This window comes from Medicago sativa, chromosome 5 (genome assembly GCF_051527215.1).
Source record: "Medicago sativa cultivar Bolivia chromosome 5, Bolivia_mono, whole genome shotgun sequence".
In the NCBI taxonomy this organism is placed as follows: domain Eukaryota; kingdom Viridiplantae; phylum Streptophyta; class Magnoliopsida; order Fabales; family Fabaceae; genus Medicago; species Medicago sativa.
This window is the reverse complement of record NC_140753.1, coordinates 58,124,564-58,141,965: the sequence shown is the minus strand read 5'-3', so window position 1 is coordinate 58,141,965 and position 17,402 is coordinate 58,124,564.

Sequence of the window (17,402 nt, the reverse complement as noted above, 5' to 3'; positions counted from 1 at the left end):
TTCCTCTCCCTTCTCTCTACTCTCACGCCCTCTCTCTCTTCTCCTCTTCCACAATCCTCTCCAAATCTTCTTCCAAATTAAGATATATGTTGTGCAAGTTTCTCTCAAGAGTTTATGGTGCTTGGAAGCTTGGATTGGGATGTTACCACTACTCCTTCTTTTCACCAAAAGAATTTTAAGAAGTTGGAAATAGAAGCAAGAACTTGTTCATGATGTGGTTCTTCATGATCAAGAATCAAAGAGAAAGATGGAATAAGTGTGATAGATGAGCTAAGATCATGGTTTGGTGTTAAATCAAGAGCTAGGGTTTTGATTTACTTAAGCTTCAATTCTTCTTTCCTTCATGAAGCTAGGGTTTGGTTATTGATTAAGAAGCTAGGGCTTTGGTTGCTAGAGCAAGGAAGCTTATGTTGAGCATGTATCATGGAATTGATGAATCAAGATCAAGAATTAGAGTTTGATGATGTGAAGTGAAGATGATACATGGAGGCTTGGGAATCAAGTGCAAATCTTGTTTAGGTGAGTTCCTTAAATAGTATTCCTACCTTTGGGATTATGTATATGACTTGTAAGGATAATATGAAAATTTTAGGGTTTTTATGTATGAGATCAGTTGCCTTTTATGTCATGCTTGCTAAACATGTGAACATTTCCTATAAAGATGTTTTACAGGTTTTATATGATCCATAGAGTCACAATAAGCTTAGGGACACTTGGTTTTGAGGTTTTTGGGTCAAAAATACCATTTTTGAAGGTGCTGGACTGTCACAACTCGCCACAGCGAGCAAATACTCGCCATGGCGAGCTAGGCCACAGAACAGGGGGTCCTGCTCGCCCCCAACTCGCCACAGCGAGCAGCTGCTCGCCTCCCACACACCACTTACTCGCCTAGGCGAGTAGACAGTGAGAAATCTCGCTGTTTGCTCGCTTCAGGCAGTTCTGGCGTTTCGCGGAGCGTTTTCTTTGTGCAGTCTTTTTAAGAAAGTAAGCCCCTCAAACAAAGGTCCTATTTGATAATCTTTTAAAAGGTTTTCTTGAGTATGAAGCAAGTATTTAACATGTTGGTAAAGCATGGCATACGAGAGAAAAATACGATATAAGTCGGGTAGCGATCTAAGCTTTAAGGAAGGGAATGAAGGTAGAGCCTCGACATAGTTTGTTGAGAACTAGAGTGCTATGCATGAGTCCTAAGTATGTTAAGACGCGAAGTGTTTAGTGTATTCTCTTCGCATATGAATAAGAACTACCTTGCAAGCATGTTAAGTCGTGATTAGAAAAGTTATCCCTTCACTGTGTATGAATACGAATATGTAGGTAGTTTGCCTTTAAACGGGTAGATCACGGACCCGTGGTAAACGAGCAAGTATGTATAGGTTTAACCTAGTATGTATATATGAAAGACTATGATATATGTGTAGTTTACCACACATAGGATCGCTTAAGGATCCGTGGTAAATGAGTATGTAAGACGTAGGTGTCGTGAGAACGGGATAAGCTTCCTTCAGGGGGGCCCGCACGTCACTGAGGGAGCCCGATATTTTCCTTAGATAGGTCTTTATCGGTTATGTATGGGATAGTATTCGGACTACTCCACCCGAAACTATCCGTAAAATGAATCAAGATAATTATGTTTGTTCAATGCTAACAAATATGTATGATTATGATACGACGTTAGATATGTATAAGTTATGAATAGAACAAGTTATGAATGATTGCCGATGACGATCTTAGGTTTCCCCTAATCGTCCGGTATAGGAAACATGTCATGAACATGTTATGCTTAGGCCTCGATGTATGTATCATATCTTGGCATAGCGGATTTAGGTTCCCCTCTTCCGCCATGACACGTATAAGTAAGCAAGACCTATAACAAGTTAAGATGAATTTAAGACGGCCTTAGTATGCACAACCATCTAAGCATGCAAGTCCCCACACACGTATAATCAACCGGCAGGTTGTATTGTAGACACGTGGTGACCGTACGTTTCCCCCAAGGTTACCTATAGCCTAGGGTTAGGTGGAACTCACTGAGACATTATGTCTCATCCCAATCCTTATTTGTTTCAGATAAACAGGATGGTAAGGAAAGCTAGTAGCTGGATGGATATTTCAGCAAGTGTTCGTTCGTACCTGCTGCAGGATGCTATGGATTTCAAGGATGCACAAATTATGTTTTGGTCAAGTTATGTCATAGTTTTATTGTACGAACACTTATGGTTGTATAAGATGCTTATTTATCATGTATAAAGTTGTAAATTTTTAATGTATCCAGTATCAAGTTAATGCACATGCTAAACTTTCTAGATACGTTTAGTATGGGTGTTGTAACACCCCGTTTTCCCAACATAAAAATTTCATAAATAAATCAGAGTTTTTCAACATAAAACGGAATGTCACATTCTTTTCTTAAAAATCATAAATGGAATAAATAATAATTTATCCTTAAAAAAATCATTCAACATAAGTATTTATAAACTTTGCAGCGGAATTAGTTCAACATCATAAAAATAGTCTTTGGCACCAGGGCCTCATCATAAAAGTCTCATAGATTGTCTAAACATCATGATTTGTTCAATCCGACAACTTCATTATAATTCTCATAAAAACAATACGTAAGGAATAGAAAGTAAAGACATAATCCCCATCCCGTTACGTATCAGAGCATCCTAGACGACACGATGTGAGGAGTCTACTCACGAACACAGCTAGTCTTTATTACCTGCACATTACCCACGGTCGAGGCAACATATACGCAGAAGGGGTGAGATTTCTCAAACAATAATATTAAGCTCATTAATCATAAATTACATTTAACAATATAAACATCTTATAATTTAACAATTATAATCAAGTACATAGACATCATCATTTCATCTTAGCAATATATCATCATATAGCAGTCACAATCATCGTCACATATCATCATACTAAAAGGCATCACAAAGTAATTCGTTAAAACATCACAACTTAACAACTTGACTTGACAATGCATCTAGACTCGACTATGCAACTCTTAACGTCTTAAACCATCTCGAATCATCATGAAATGCAAATGCATGTGGTACCAATCTAGGGCATAAGCCCTCATCGTCGTGGTTGAGCATAAGCTCTCATCGTCGTGGTTGAGCATAAGCTCTCATCGTCGTGGTTGAGCAAAAGCTCCATCGTCGTGGTTGAGCAAAAGCTCCAGGGCATCAAGCCCTCAACTTTGAATGAGTATGCATGGACTCAACATCTTACGTCTTAGAACTTCATGAACATCTTATAACTCTTTGACTTAGACCGACACTTACATCTTAAATAAGACTCAGCAGTATACGCAGCATATAAATAATTCATCTCATATCAGCATCATAGTACAACAGCATCAATGATAATCAACAACATCTTAAACATCGCATCAACATAAGCATCATAATTAACACATATAGTGCATAAATAACAATGTCACATCATTAATAATCTTAGTCATCTTAACTTAGGCTTCCTGGACAGCTTCTAATAATCTAGACATCCTTCCTTTCCTACTCCGAGTTCATCTTAAAACTACACGATCTTTAAATAGTAACACATCTTTATAAGACTTGACAATTACTCATCTTTAAATAACTCGACAAATACACATATTTAAATCACTACTTCAAATATCACATCATTATATGGCATATCTTTAAATCACACATCTTCAAATAGCACATATTTTTATAACACATCTTAAAAGCACACATCTTTAAATCAAATATCTTCAAATAATACATCTTTTACATCATTAAATAGCATATCAATACACATTAATTTAATTATTCAATCAAAACCTACAACCATGGCCGTGAGATTCGAATAAATTGTGTTACACACTACTCTCTTGTTTGTCTACACTTCATATTAATTGGGTTTTAATTAATTAATTAGAGGCTAGCATATAAGAGTTAGTCCCTATCCAAACAAGTAGATCCAAGAGAGGATCAGAGCCACCCCAAGGCTATTAAGACACGTAAAAACAAAATCAATATATTAAACCAATATGTTAATTAATAGATTATAATTAAGTTGAAAAGAAACAGTAATAAGAGTTCGCTTCCTCAAAAAAAATATTAAGAGTTTGGTAGCATCTTATAAGCATATGAGGCTCTGAGCTAGTTAATTAAGCTACTCAACTATTGCTAGATATTATTATCATTTTCTCTAACGTGATTAAAACCTACCTATACGTTTACTATACTATACTATAGCAGCAAAAGAAAAATCATGGTAAGGGTTCAACTTCAAAGTTCTGAACATACAGGACCTAAAACACCATATCGTATATGTTATGCTATTCATGGATTTTCACTCGCTTTTACTCGTATACTCAAAACACAACATAACCGTGAATCAAATACAAATTTAGTTCATACCAATAATGAATTTAGAGACAAGACTAGACCCAAGATCATAGCAGCAAATTAGACCACGTATTTAACATAAATTATAATGGAAAACAACGGAAAATAAAAGCCCTTCACTACCTACATGTTCATACCACCCTAATTCTTAAAATCTCACAAATTCATCCTAAATCATGTTAGATGCAATCTAATGAATCACAGACTTAATATTAGTGAAAGATAGTCTCACCCTTACCTTAGATTGTTTTTCTGAAATCAAAAGTAGCGTTCTTCTTTCCTAAGGTCTTCTCATCTTCTCTTGACTTTTCTCTCCTCTTCTCTTCTTTCTTGTTCTCCTCTTTTCCAAAAAGCGGTTTCCGGTAAACTCTTTCTAACCTAAGCTTCTCTATTTATAATACTAAACGCTCTTCCTAAATCTATTTTGGCCCAACAACTTATTCTTCTTTCTATTCTAACCCCCTTCTTATTTCTCTTACACCTCAAAACTACTCTATTCCTCATAATCTTATTTATTTCTAAATTAAATATATCTCTCCCCCACTTAATAATAATAATACATCAATAACAAATATATCTATAACAAATAACAAATATATTTCTACACCAAATAACAAATATATCTATAACAAATAACAAATATATTTCTACACCAAATAACAATTATATTATGCTAGTAAATACCAACATATAACATAACAAAATATCACATAAATCATGTAAATCATACCAATCGTATAAATATATTCTAAAACTAATTAAAATAATTAAATAAAAAGGAGGGCGTTACAACTCTCCCCAACTTAAAAGAATTTCGTCCTCGAAATTCAAGCACAAGAGAAAATAAATTTAGTCATTACTTCTTCAAACAAAACACAAAAACCACATCAAGTTAGTCAGTTAAACATGATCACATAAAAAACATAACTACTAACTAGAAAACATGACGACACGACACAACGACTCATCTACTTGGCCGGACGGACCGACCTGCTCTGATACCAATTGTAACACCCCGTTTTCCCAACATAAAAATTTCATAAATAAATCAGAGTTTTTCAACATAAAACGGAATGTCACATTCTTTTCTTAAAAATCATAAATGGAATAAATAATAATTTATCCTTAAAAAAATCATTCAACATAAGTATTTATAAACTTTGCAGCGGAATTAGTTCAACATCATAAAAATAGTCTTTGGCACCAGGGCCTCATCATAAAAGTCTCATAGATTGTCTAAACATCATGATTTGTTCAATCCGACAACTTCATTATAATTCTCATAAAAACAATACGTAAGGAATAGAAAGTAAAGACATAATCCCCATCCCGTTACGTATCAGAGCATCCTAGACGACACGATGTGAGGAGTCTACTCACGAACACAGCTAGTCTTTATTACCTGCACATTACCCACGGTCGAGGCAACATATACGCAGAAGGGGTGAGATTTCTCAAACAATAATATTAAGCTCATTAATCATAAATTACATTTAACAATATAAACATCTTATAATTTAACAATTATAATCAAGTACATAGACATCATCATTTCATCTTAGCAATATATCATCATATAGCAGTCACAATCATCGTCACATATCATCATACTAAAAGGCATCACAAAGTAATTCGTTAAAACATCACAACTTAACAACTTGACTTGACAATGCATCTAGACTCGACTATGCAACTCTTAACGTCTTAAACCATCTCGAATCATCATGAAATGCAAATGCATGTGGTACCAATCTAGGGCATAAGCCCTCATCGTCGTGGTTGAGCATAAGCTCTCATCGTCGTGGTTGAGCATAAGCTCTCATCGTCGTGGTTGAGCAAAAGCTCCATCGTCGTGGTTGAGCAAAAGCTCCAGGGCATCAAGCCCTCAACTTTGAATGAGTATGCATGGACTCAACATCTTACGTCTTAGAACTTCATGAACATCTTATAACTCTTTGACTTAGACCGACACTTACATCTTAAATAAGACTCAGCAGTATACGCAGCATATAAATAATTCATCTCATATCAGCATCATAGTACAACAGCATCAATGATAATCAACAACATCTTAAACATCGCATCAACATAAGCATCATAATTAACACATATAGTGCATAAATAACAATGTCACATCATTAATAATCTTAGTCATCTTAACTTAGGCTTCCTGGACAGCTTCTAATAATCTAGACATCCTTCCTTTCCTACTCCGAGTTCATCTTAAAACTACACGATCTTTAAATAGTAACACATCTTTATAAGACTTGACAATTACTCATCTTTAAATAACTCGACAAATACACATATTTAAATCACTACTTCAAATATCACATCATTATATGGCATATCTTTAAATCACACATCTTCAAATAGCACATATTTTTATAACACATCTTAAAAGCACACATCTTTAAATCAAATATCTTCAAATAATACATCTTTTACATCATTAAATAGCATATCAATACACATTAATTTAATTATTCAATCAAAACCTACAACCATGGCCGTGAGATTCGAATAAATTGTGTTACACACTACTCTCTTGTTTGTCTACACTTCATATTAATTGGGTTTTAATTAATTAATTAGAGGCTAGCATATAAGAGTTAGTCCCTATCCAAACAAGTAGATCCAAGAGAGGATCAGAGCCACCCCAAGGCTATTAAGACACGTAAAAACAAAATCAATATATTAAACCAATATGTTAATTAATAGATTATAATTAAGTTGAAAAGAAACAGTAATAAGAGTTCGCTTCCTCAAAAAAAATATTAAGAGTTTGGTAGCATCTTATAAGCATATGAGGCTCTGAGCTAGTTAATTAAGCTACTCAACTATTGCTAGATATTATTATCATTTTCTCTAACGTGATTAAAACCTACCTATACGTTTACTATACTATACTATAGCAGCAAAAGAAAAATCATGGTAAGGGTTCAACTTCAAAGTTCTGAACATACAGGACCTAAAACACCATATCGTATATGTTATGCTATTCATGGATTTTCACTCGCTTTTACTCGTATACTCAAAACACAACATAACCGTGAATCAAATACAAATTTAGTTCATACCAATAATGAATTTAGAGACAAGACTAGACCCAAGATCATAGCAGCAAATTAGACCACGTATTTAACATAAATTATAATGGAAAACAACGGAAAATAAAAGCCCTTCACTACCTACATGTTCATACCACCCTAATTCTTAAAATCTCACAAATTCATCCTAAATCATGTTAGATGCAATCTAATGAATCACAGACTTAATATTAGTGAAAGATAGTCTCACCCTTACCTTAGATTGTTTTTCTGAAATCAAAAGTAGCGTTCTTCTTTCCTAAGGTCTTCTCATCTTCTCTTGACTTTTCTCTCCTCTTCTCTTCTTTCTTGTTCTCCTCTTTTCCAAAAAGCGGTTTCCGGTAAACTCTTTCTAACCTAAGCTTCTCTATTTATAATACTAAACGCTCTTCCTAAATCTATTTTGGCCCAACAACTTATTCTTCTTTCTATTCTAACCCCCTTCTTATTTCTCTTACACCTCAAAACTACTCTATTCCTCATAATCTTATTTATTTCTAAATTAAATATATCTCTCCCCCACTTAATAATAATAATACACCAATAACAAATATATCTATAACAAATAACAAATATATTTCTACACCAAATAACAAATATATCTATAACAAATAACAAATATATTTCTACACCAAATAACAATTATATTATGCTAGTAAATACCAACATATAACATAACAAAATATCACATAAATCATGTAAATCATACCAATCGTATAAATATATTCTAAAACTAATTAAAATAATTAAATAAAAAGGAGGGCGTTACAGGTGTTACATGGGATAAAGGTCTCCCCGACTCTCACATCTCATTAGACGCATCCCCGTCTGGAAATCCTTCACAGAAAAACCAAAAGGGTCAAATTGAACAGAAACCGAATTATCAGTTGTAAACTTTCTAACTGACACTAAGTTTTAATAAGTTGAGGAGAATGCAGGACATTTTTCAAGGTTAAGGGAGGATTTGGGAAAGACAAATTTGTGTGACAGTAAACCCGAATTGGAATTGAATGACCATTACCAACAATGATGCCACGATTATTGCTCAAATTAAAATATGACGAGAGATTACCTTGCTCAGAACTCATGTGGGACGTGGCACCAGTGTCCATGTAACAATTTGGATCCGTAGGATTGAGCCCAAGAGTGTGCATCGCTGCCTCAATGTCAGTTGGTGTGGGCGGAGCTGCTGTCGTGTATGCTTGTGGTGGTTTTGACCCAAGGATGCCTGGCTAGTGTTGTTGTGCGTGTTGCCCATGTTGGAAATCGGGTCTGGCCCATGGTGAGGAGGGGTATGGGCAAGGTGGCATACCCCACGACATCCAAGGCCACTGCCACTGTCCGGCAGACCAATGTTGCTGCCTCGATCGATGTTGACCGTATTGTTGCTGGTCGCCACCGTTTCGGTTGCCACCACGACCACCACCGCGGTTGTTCTTGCCCCTTCCGCGGCCACCATTGTTCTTGCCACTGTTGTGACGATTCTGACCATTTTTACCGCCATGATTATTACGGTTTTGATGGTAATTTTTAGAGAGGGAGGGACTATCACCAGTGTTGTGACGATTCCTTCGATTTGCCTGTCGTCGGTGGGATGATGTGGTGGAGGACCTTGTGAGATCGTGTATGAATCTTGAACAGTTCTGCCCATGTCGCATATTGGACGTTTTCGATCTCAAGAGTGATGGAGATATGGTTCTTGATATTAGAAACAGCAAGAGCCGGGTGGAATTTGGTAGATTCAGTCGCGGGGGGTTGACATGATAGAAGTAGAGAAGGGAGGAGAAGAGAGCTAGGGTGCGGCGGAAGCAATATGAATCGTACCCTAGACTTGTGATACCATGAAAGAATATAATTGCTTGCTTATTTCATTAACAACATTTTGGTTATATACACCAATTACAATAGTTGACTTAGCCTATAATTATGGTGGTAACCGAAACTAATTAACTCAGTATCATATTGTGAGATATGCTACTTATTGCTATTTACATATAATATATTTACATATACTCTAACACAAACTAATAACTAGTTTGCATTTTTCATAGATCTCTTTGTGATTTAAGTTGGCCCCTTAGGCCAAGTATGACAGGATTACAAGAGCTTAGTTTGCTCCTTGAATAAAACACATAACAAATATTTGAAGCAAAAATAAAAGGGAAAGAGAAAAAAAATACAAAATTAGATTGAACAAACCCATTTTTTTTTTTGAAAGATGAACAAACCCATTTACGATATATTTTTTTCCTGCACCTTGATAGGGATTAAAGGTAAGGAATTTGAATTGAGATGGTTTTAGTAGTTATACTGATTCTTGAAAACTAAATGTGAAGAAACTTCCATATGCAAAACCAAAAACTTGAAGGAAAATAACCAAGATCCAAACCCAAAATAATCTAGTTTAAGACTATTTTGTTTATATATAATATAGATTTCATTAAATATATAATGTCAATTGAACTAGTTTTATTAATATAATTAATTATAAAATTTATTTTTCAAAAATCTAATAAAATAAATGTCAATTAATTATTTATATTAAAACAATTATAATTTAAATCAAAATTCGGTAAAAAGTAATCAATATTAATTGTTAAGATTTCAAATAATATATGATTTTATTTCAATTTTACTATATATAAAGAAAATACATGACTCTGGGCTAACTTTTTCATTATCTATTTTACCCTTCATTTAAACTATTTCATTTACTATTTTATCCTTTTATAATATTATTTTTAATTTTAATTAAAAAATTAAAACCCTTTAAAATAGGAAATATGTCACTACAATAGGAACAATATTATCTATATTATATATGAAGGGGTTAGAGATTATGGGCTGAATTTTTTATAATTCTAATTATACCCTTAGAGATTGGTGGTATTAAAAAAATATTTGTACTTATAATTCTAGTCAAATCAAAATTTCATATAAAATACCGTTCATAATTTACACGCTTTAGAGAAATTAAAAGAGCATAAAGATTGACATGTAAGTGCTCGTCTTTTCACTAGCGCGCTCACACGCACACACACATATACGAGGGATATTTGACTTCAAGAGTAATCTATAAATTTACTCCAAATCTTGATATTTTATTTCAATATATTAATGGCTAGGATTGAATAATAGTAATTGTTAGAGTGAGGTTTAATTCTTTTCTCCACTGAAAAACGGCAAAACTCTTATCGCTGCAAAACCTTGTCATGACAAAATGGAAGACACCATTAAACTCATGATCATCATCATAGATATAAACCTTCTCCGTTTTATGATTTGAAATCAATTTTCAAATCATAGTCATCTTTATAGTGTCTCCATTTTTTATTCTTTAAGAGTGGTTTTTCAAACTTGGATAGATCCCAAAATGTATTTATTTCGTCAATTTTCATTTAGATTCCAATAGTTTCATTCTTCTTCTCTTTGGATGAACACATAATTCTTAGGCCATCCATACGTACCAATTGAAGAGGTGAGATGATTGGGGATAATTATTGTAGCCAATGAAATTAATAATTGGGTCAATAGGTCTTTACCCCCCTCTAATATAGGTCATTTTCGATTTTCCCCCTGTAATTTTTTTTATTTACCCCCTGTAAAAAAAAATTGTTTTGATTTACTCCCCTAATAGGCCAAACAAAAACGAAAATTTCTTGAAAATATTAATAATTTGACCTATATTAAAAAAACGAAAATTTCTTGAAGGGTAAATCAAAAAAAAAAAAATTACAGGGGGAAAACCGGAAATGACCTATATTACAGGGGGGTAAAGACCTATTAACTCTTAATAATTTGAAGGAGTCTGAAAATATATTGTGTGATAAAAAGATCTGGAAATTGTTTTGTGATAGAAAGTTGAAACAATTCAAGAATTAAGAAGATCGGGTACAACAAGCTTGTTGAGAGTGTGTTTAGAGGAAGGAAGCGGAAAAGTTGTAACGCCTAAATTTGAAAGTGTCTAGAATATTCAAATAAGCGTTAAACTGATATTGGATACATTAATTATACAAATACAAGACATGACATCAAGTCGGAAGTTCGGTTACAACACCATCCAAGCTTCTATGTTACATTATTACACCCAAAGGTTCAACATACGCAGGGTAAATACAAAACCCATAATACACAGCTTATAATATAACATATGCATCTCTAATTCACAACGAAGTGATTCCATGAAGTCACGATCAATCCAAGACTTTTTCTTTACCTTTTCCTTGCGCAACCTGTGAACCTGAACAAATAAGGAGTTGGGTGAGACATAATGTCTCAGTGAGTTCTTTCTAGCCCTAGGCTAGTGATAACCTCGGGGGTAACCTATGGTTATCACGTGTCTACTTTTACAACCTGGCGGTTGATTATACGTGTGTGGACTTGTACCCCTGACGGTCGTGCATACTATAATCCGTCTTAGGTCTCTCTTATTTGTTATAGGCTTGCTAACAACACACGTGCCATGGCGGTTAAGGGATTCCTAGAACCGCTTTGCTAAGATACACTAAATGTACCGAAGCCTAAACATGAATCAAATCATGGCACAACCTATACCGGACGAATAGGGCATCCTAAGTCCGTCCTTGGTAATCTTCTAAACTTGCTCATAAATATCATCATATCGTAATCATGCATGAATACATTCATTTATATCATTAAGTTAGGGTTGAACAATCAAACATAATCTTGGTTCGTTTTACGGAGAGTCCCGGGTGGAGTAACCCCGAGTACACTCCCATACATGACCGATGTACGTACATCGGACTCCCTCAGTGTCGTGCAGGTCCCTTGCGGCTTAAACCGTTCCCCTTAGGTCGAGAACCTCTCGTATCCCCCTAACGTGGATAACGAGAGACACGAACACCTACAACTTATATTAAACATAGTCTTATGCATACATGAATGATTAAACTATAACCATTTGAGTTAAATTCCTTTAACTCGGATCCTTAATCGATCCATTAGGGTATCACGTACAAGTTCATAAGCATAGAAAACATTCATTACCCTCAACATAATTATTCATGATTCACTACCTAATGCTCAACATCTACGCTGAGTCTCTAGTTCTTTCCCTTCATTAGCTAATGCTTGCTACCCACTTGATTCATGTAATGATCTCTTGCATGCCATGCTCTCTTATACTTATGAATACTTGTTTAACCATCAAGAAACATTTTAAAGACTGTGCCTTAGAGTCATGTATTGAGGGGTTTATTACTGTAAAAGAATGCTCGAAGAAGGCTGGTCTGAACGGAGAAGAAAGGGCCTGAAGCGAGCAAACAGGGTGCTGGCACCCAGTTACTCGCAACCGCGAGTACCTCTACTCGCCACTGCGAGTTGCTCAACTCGCCACTGCGAGTTCATGGCGAGTAAACACCTCTTCCTGTGGTGTTTGCTTGCCATGGCGAGTAATTGCTCGCCGTTGCGAGTTATGACAGTCCAGACCTGCAAAAATGGAGTTTTTGACCCAAAAACCTCAATACAAACACCCAAAGGCATGGAAAGTTGCTCAAGGTCATATAGAACATGCAAAAGTAGTCTTAACACAAGAATTCACTAGTATATTTATGCTTGACACAAAAAGGGGTACATTTATATATAAAAAACCCTAGAAATATTCATAGTTTTCTTGTAAGCTTAACACACATCCCATGGAATGGAACTACCTAAGAACTCACCTTGAAATAGCCTGAGATTATGCACACAACTCCAAGTTCTTGACAACAAACCCTAAGCTCAAACCCTAGTTGAAAGAGGGATGTTGGTGAAGCTTGCTTCCAACTTATCACCAACAAGTTCCAACCCTAATCTAACTTAGATTCTTGTTTCTTGAAGGATTAAGAAGAAGATTGAGCAAAGATTATGAATAGAGGAGAAAAGAGAAGATTTCTTCATCACTTCCCTAACCAACACCATAAACCCTAGCCATCTTTGTCTTTAATTTCATGAGGAAAGATGCAAATCAAAGATTGTGTAGAGTGAGAGAAGGAGGGAACCGATTTTTCCTAGAGAGAAGGGAGAGAAGAATTGAATCTTTAACCTAGAGAGAGAAAATGGTGAGAATTATGAAATTATTGAGCCAAAAATCCTTAAATAGCCCCTCCATGAGAAATTACCATTTTACCCTTAATCTTAACCGCGTTTAATCAATCGTTAACAGGTAATTCTTCGTATCATAAAAGTGGGATATTACAAAAGTGGTTCATGTTAAATAAATTTTAAAGCCGTTAGATTAAAAAGAATTGAGGGCTGAGATTTGGAGTAAGTTTAAAGACTTATATATATATATATATATATATATGGTGTAAACCGGGTATGGTTATTAAAAAGGTTTAGAAATGACTTAAAAGGTTTTTTTTACTAAATTTTTTTTTTTATAAAAAAAACTAAAGAAAAGTTGTTATTTAATTTTCTTTGTTTCTTGTTATTCTTTTTATGTCAGTAAAATATCTTTCTTTCAAAAAAAATTATGTATCCTAATTTTCTGAATCGTTGATTAAGCATATTAATTTGGTCAATTGAATTAGTTTTTTGAATATAATTTATTTTAAGATTTATTTATTCATAAAGGTAAAAAACAAATTATAGTTAATTGTGTGTATTAAAAGAATTTCAATCAAAATTCTATTAAAAATAATCACAATTAGTTGATAATATTTCAAATGATATCTGATTTTCTTTTAATTTTACTCCAAATATTGCATTAATTTGTGAAAAATACCATAAAACGCAATATAATTTATATATTAAATTATAAAGCACATAAAGTGTTTTTCTAGAACTGACTTAAAAGGGATTTTTTTTAAAAAAAAAACAAAATATAAAAGGAAGATTCTTTAAAAAAAAAACATAAAAGGAAGATGTTATTTATTTATTTTTTACTAAAGGAAAGTTGTTATTTACTTTTTCTTTTTTCCCTTATATCCTGTATTTACTTTTCTATTTTTTGTTAATATATTAAATTAAAAAGGACATAAAGTGTTTTTGTAGAAATGATTTAAAAGGATTTTTTTTAAAACAAAACTTAAAAGGAAGTTGTTATTTATTTATTTTTTACTTAACTTTTTCTATTTTCCTTATTTCTTGTATTTACTTTTCTATTTTTTTAATTAATATCTCAAGTTGTTTTAAATTCAAATGGACGATAAACTCTCGTTAATAGTTTCAACGACGTTGAATGTCTAAATTCAAATTCGAACCCAGGACCTTGGCTAAACTAAAATAGACCCGTGTTATTTCATCTAAGTATTATTGGGTACTTATTAAACACCTTAATTTGGCCCATCATTTTAAAATTAAAATTTAATTAATATAGTTTGTCAGTATACAATTATTTTACACATGTCTTTAATAATGTGTTGTCACGTCAATTAATGAATATGAAAACATCTGAGTTCTCATATTCATTAATTGACGTGTCAATATATCATTGATACATATGTAAGATACCATACTAGTTAAACTCTTAATGATTATCACCTGACACTATTAATTATCCTACTTTACACTGACGGTGTAGAAATGAAATCATATATATAATGGTTGTAAATGTAATGTAAATGAAAACTTAAAAAAATTAAAGAAGTATTTATCATTGAAATACTAGTAGAAAGGGTTTTGAAAGTAAGTGCTAATTTTCTAATGTGTTTTCTCTTTCTCCATTCCACGTTCTTCTTTTCTAACTCAAAACAGCTTCATAATTTTTCATCTTCATTCTCTTCTTTGTAATGCTTCGTTTGGTTCATTTTTCTTCAATTTTTCAGAATCAAAATGGAAAATTCAGATCACGACGAACCAGACAAGAAGAAGACTCATCTTATCACACCTGTTTCTTCCCGCGTCTCATGAAATTCAACCAACCATTCTCCTAACAGTAAAAATGTAACGTTTTCTCTCTTTTTTTTGTGATTTATTGTTGTTTAATATTGTTTTGTTATCGATTAATTATATTATGATTTGGGTTGTTGATTAATTGATTATATTGTTTTGAATTTTTGTGTTAATTGTATTTTTAGAGCTGATTAGTTATGTGGACATTGGTTTAATCTATGGAAAATGCTAGATATCAAGAATGGATTTTCTTGATTATCATCCAAATGTCTAAGATTGATGATATGACGAAAAAGGAGGCCGACAATTTTCATGAAGTGATTGATACTCTCCATGCAAAACCCAAAGAATTATATAGACGAGTTCTCACAAGATCAATCTAACCTAAAACACCTTACAGGTATTTGAAATGTTAAATTTTTTCTTTACTGTATTAACTATCATATAATGTGGGTTTTAAATGGTTAGCAGCATGGTTTAGTAAAAGGAAGGTTCCCGATTGTTAAATTATATTTGTTAGTTATAAGTTGCAATATTATATATGGTGTATGTGTAAATCTTCAATTTGATCCTTAAACGATTTTTTTGAACATCAATTTGACCTTGACATATTAACAAGGATGGTTTTTGACATGACATTAATGTGCAATATTATATAATTGAGATATTAACAAGGATGGTTTTTGACATGACATTAATTTTGCCGCTGTAAGGAGTAATATTTGTTAAAATATCATTGGACCAAATTTATATAACAATCTTTTGAGGGTCACATTGAATGTTTTGAAAATCTTTCTAGTATCAAAATAAAGTTTACCATAAAATTATGTTGGGGGCATTTGTGGCTGCTACAATTGTACAAAGAATATATTTGGCACATTGTTCATTTCTTGTTATTTTGATGATTGGTGAATGTTAAAATGATATGGAAATATCTCATGGAATTAATATTTTCGTATCTTAAAACAAAGGTGATCTCTGAGGATTGATTTCCATAATTTCTTATATTTCATGACTTGTGTCCTCATTTAATCAGGATTGATTGTCCAGTTAAAGTATAGATAGGGATTGTTAGTTTGACTCTTGTAAATCTCTTATCAAGTAAATATGAATTTTGGGGTTATATATCTTTTTTCTCCATGTTTGGATAAAGGGACTATTAGAGAAGCCAGTTAGAATATTATATTTAATTAGGAAGAAGGAATGGTAATAGAAGTTGGTTACTTGGAGGGCGGTTAATTGGAGAGCATATCAGTTAGATAATTGGAAGTATGTTTGAAAATTATGTAACTATGCAAAGAACATCACATACTCAAATTATATAGATAAGTTTCTGTAAAAGACCTATCACAAAGTAGGTAAGAAAGAAAATGAAAGAAAACTTCATGAGAATAGCATTTCCACTCAATTTTGCTCTTAGATAAGCCAAGGTCATCACTTGTAACTCAACTTTGATACCTTTTCTCCTTGAAACATGCAATATTGTCAGAAACTAGGAGATTCAAACATACACACTGCAAACCTAAATACAATTTCTTTTCCCATTTTGCGATGTTAGCAATGCCAACCAAAAATTATATTTAAAAAGAGTATGTAAAAGGAGAAGCAACCAATAAAATATCAATTTTAAATGAAGAAAATAAATCTCTGTTAACCTACAGAGACTCCACCAATTATTTATATCAATCCAATTTAGTGATCCCATGTTATTAATGGAATCAATGCGAATAGAATTTAACAATTGCAAAAATTCTATAATAGGGAAGTAGAATATAACATTTTAAATTACAGTTGTAAAAATTCTGATAATACAATTTTAAACAAGTTTATGCAAAACATCGTCAAGTTTGGGAAGATATGTGAATAAGGCGTGGCGTTTTTTATTCTCAATATTATCCTAGGCTAGCACCATGCAGTTTAGGAGGCATATGGATATAGAACTCATGGGCACGATAATGTGATCATAGGGTTGTCCGCGATTGATGATTTTTCTGCTATATTTTGCACTGGTTCGGCAATTTACAATGGAACTGTTTCCATTGCCAAACTTAGTTTGTGACTATTACTTGTTTGATTCATGTGTTTGGTGTTTTGT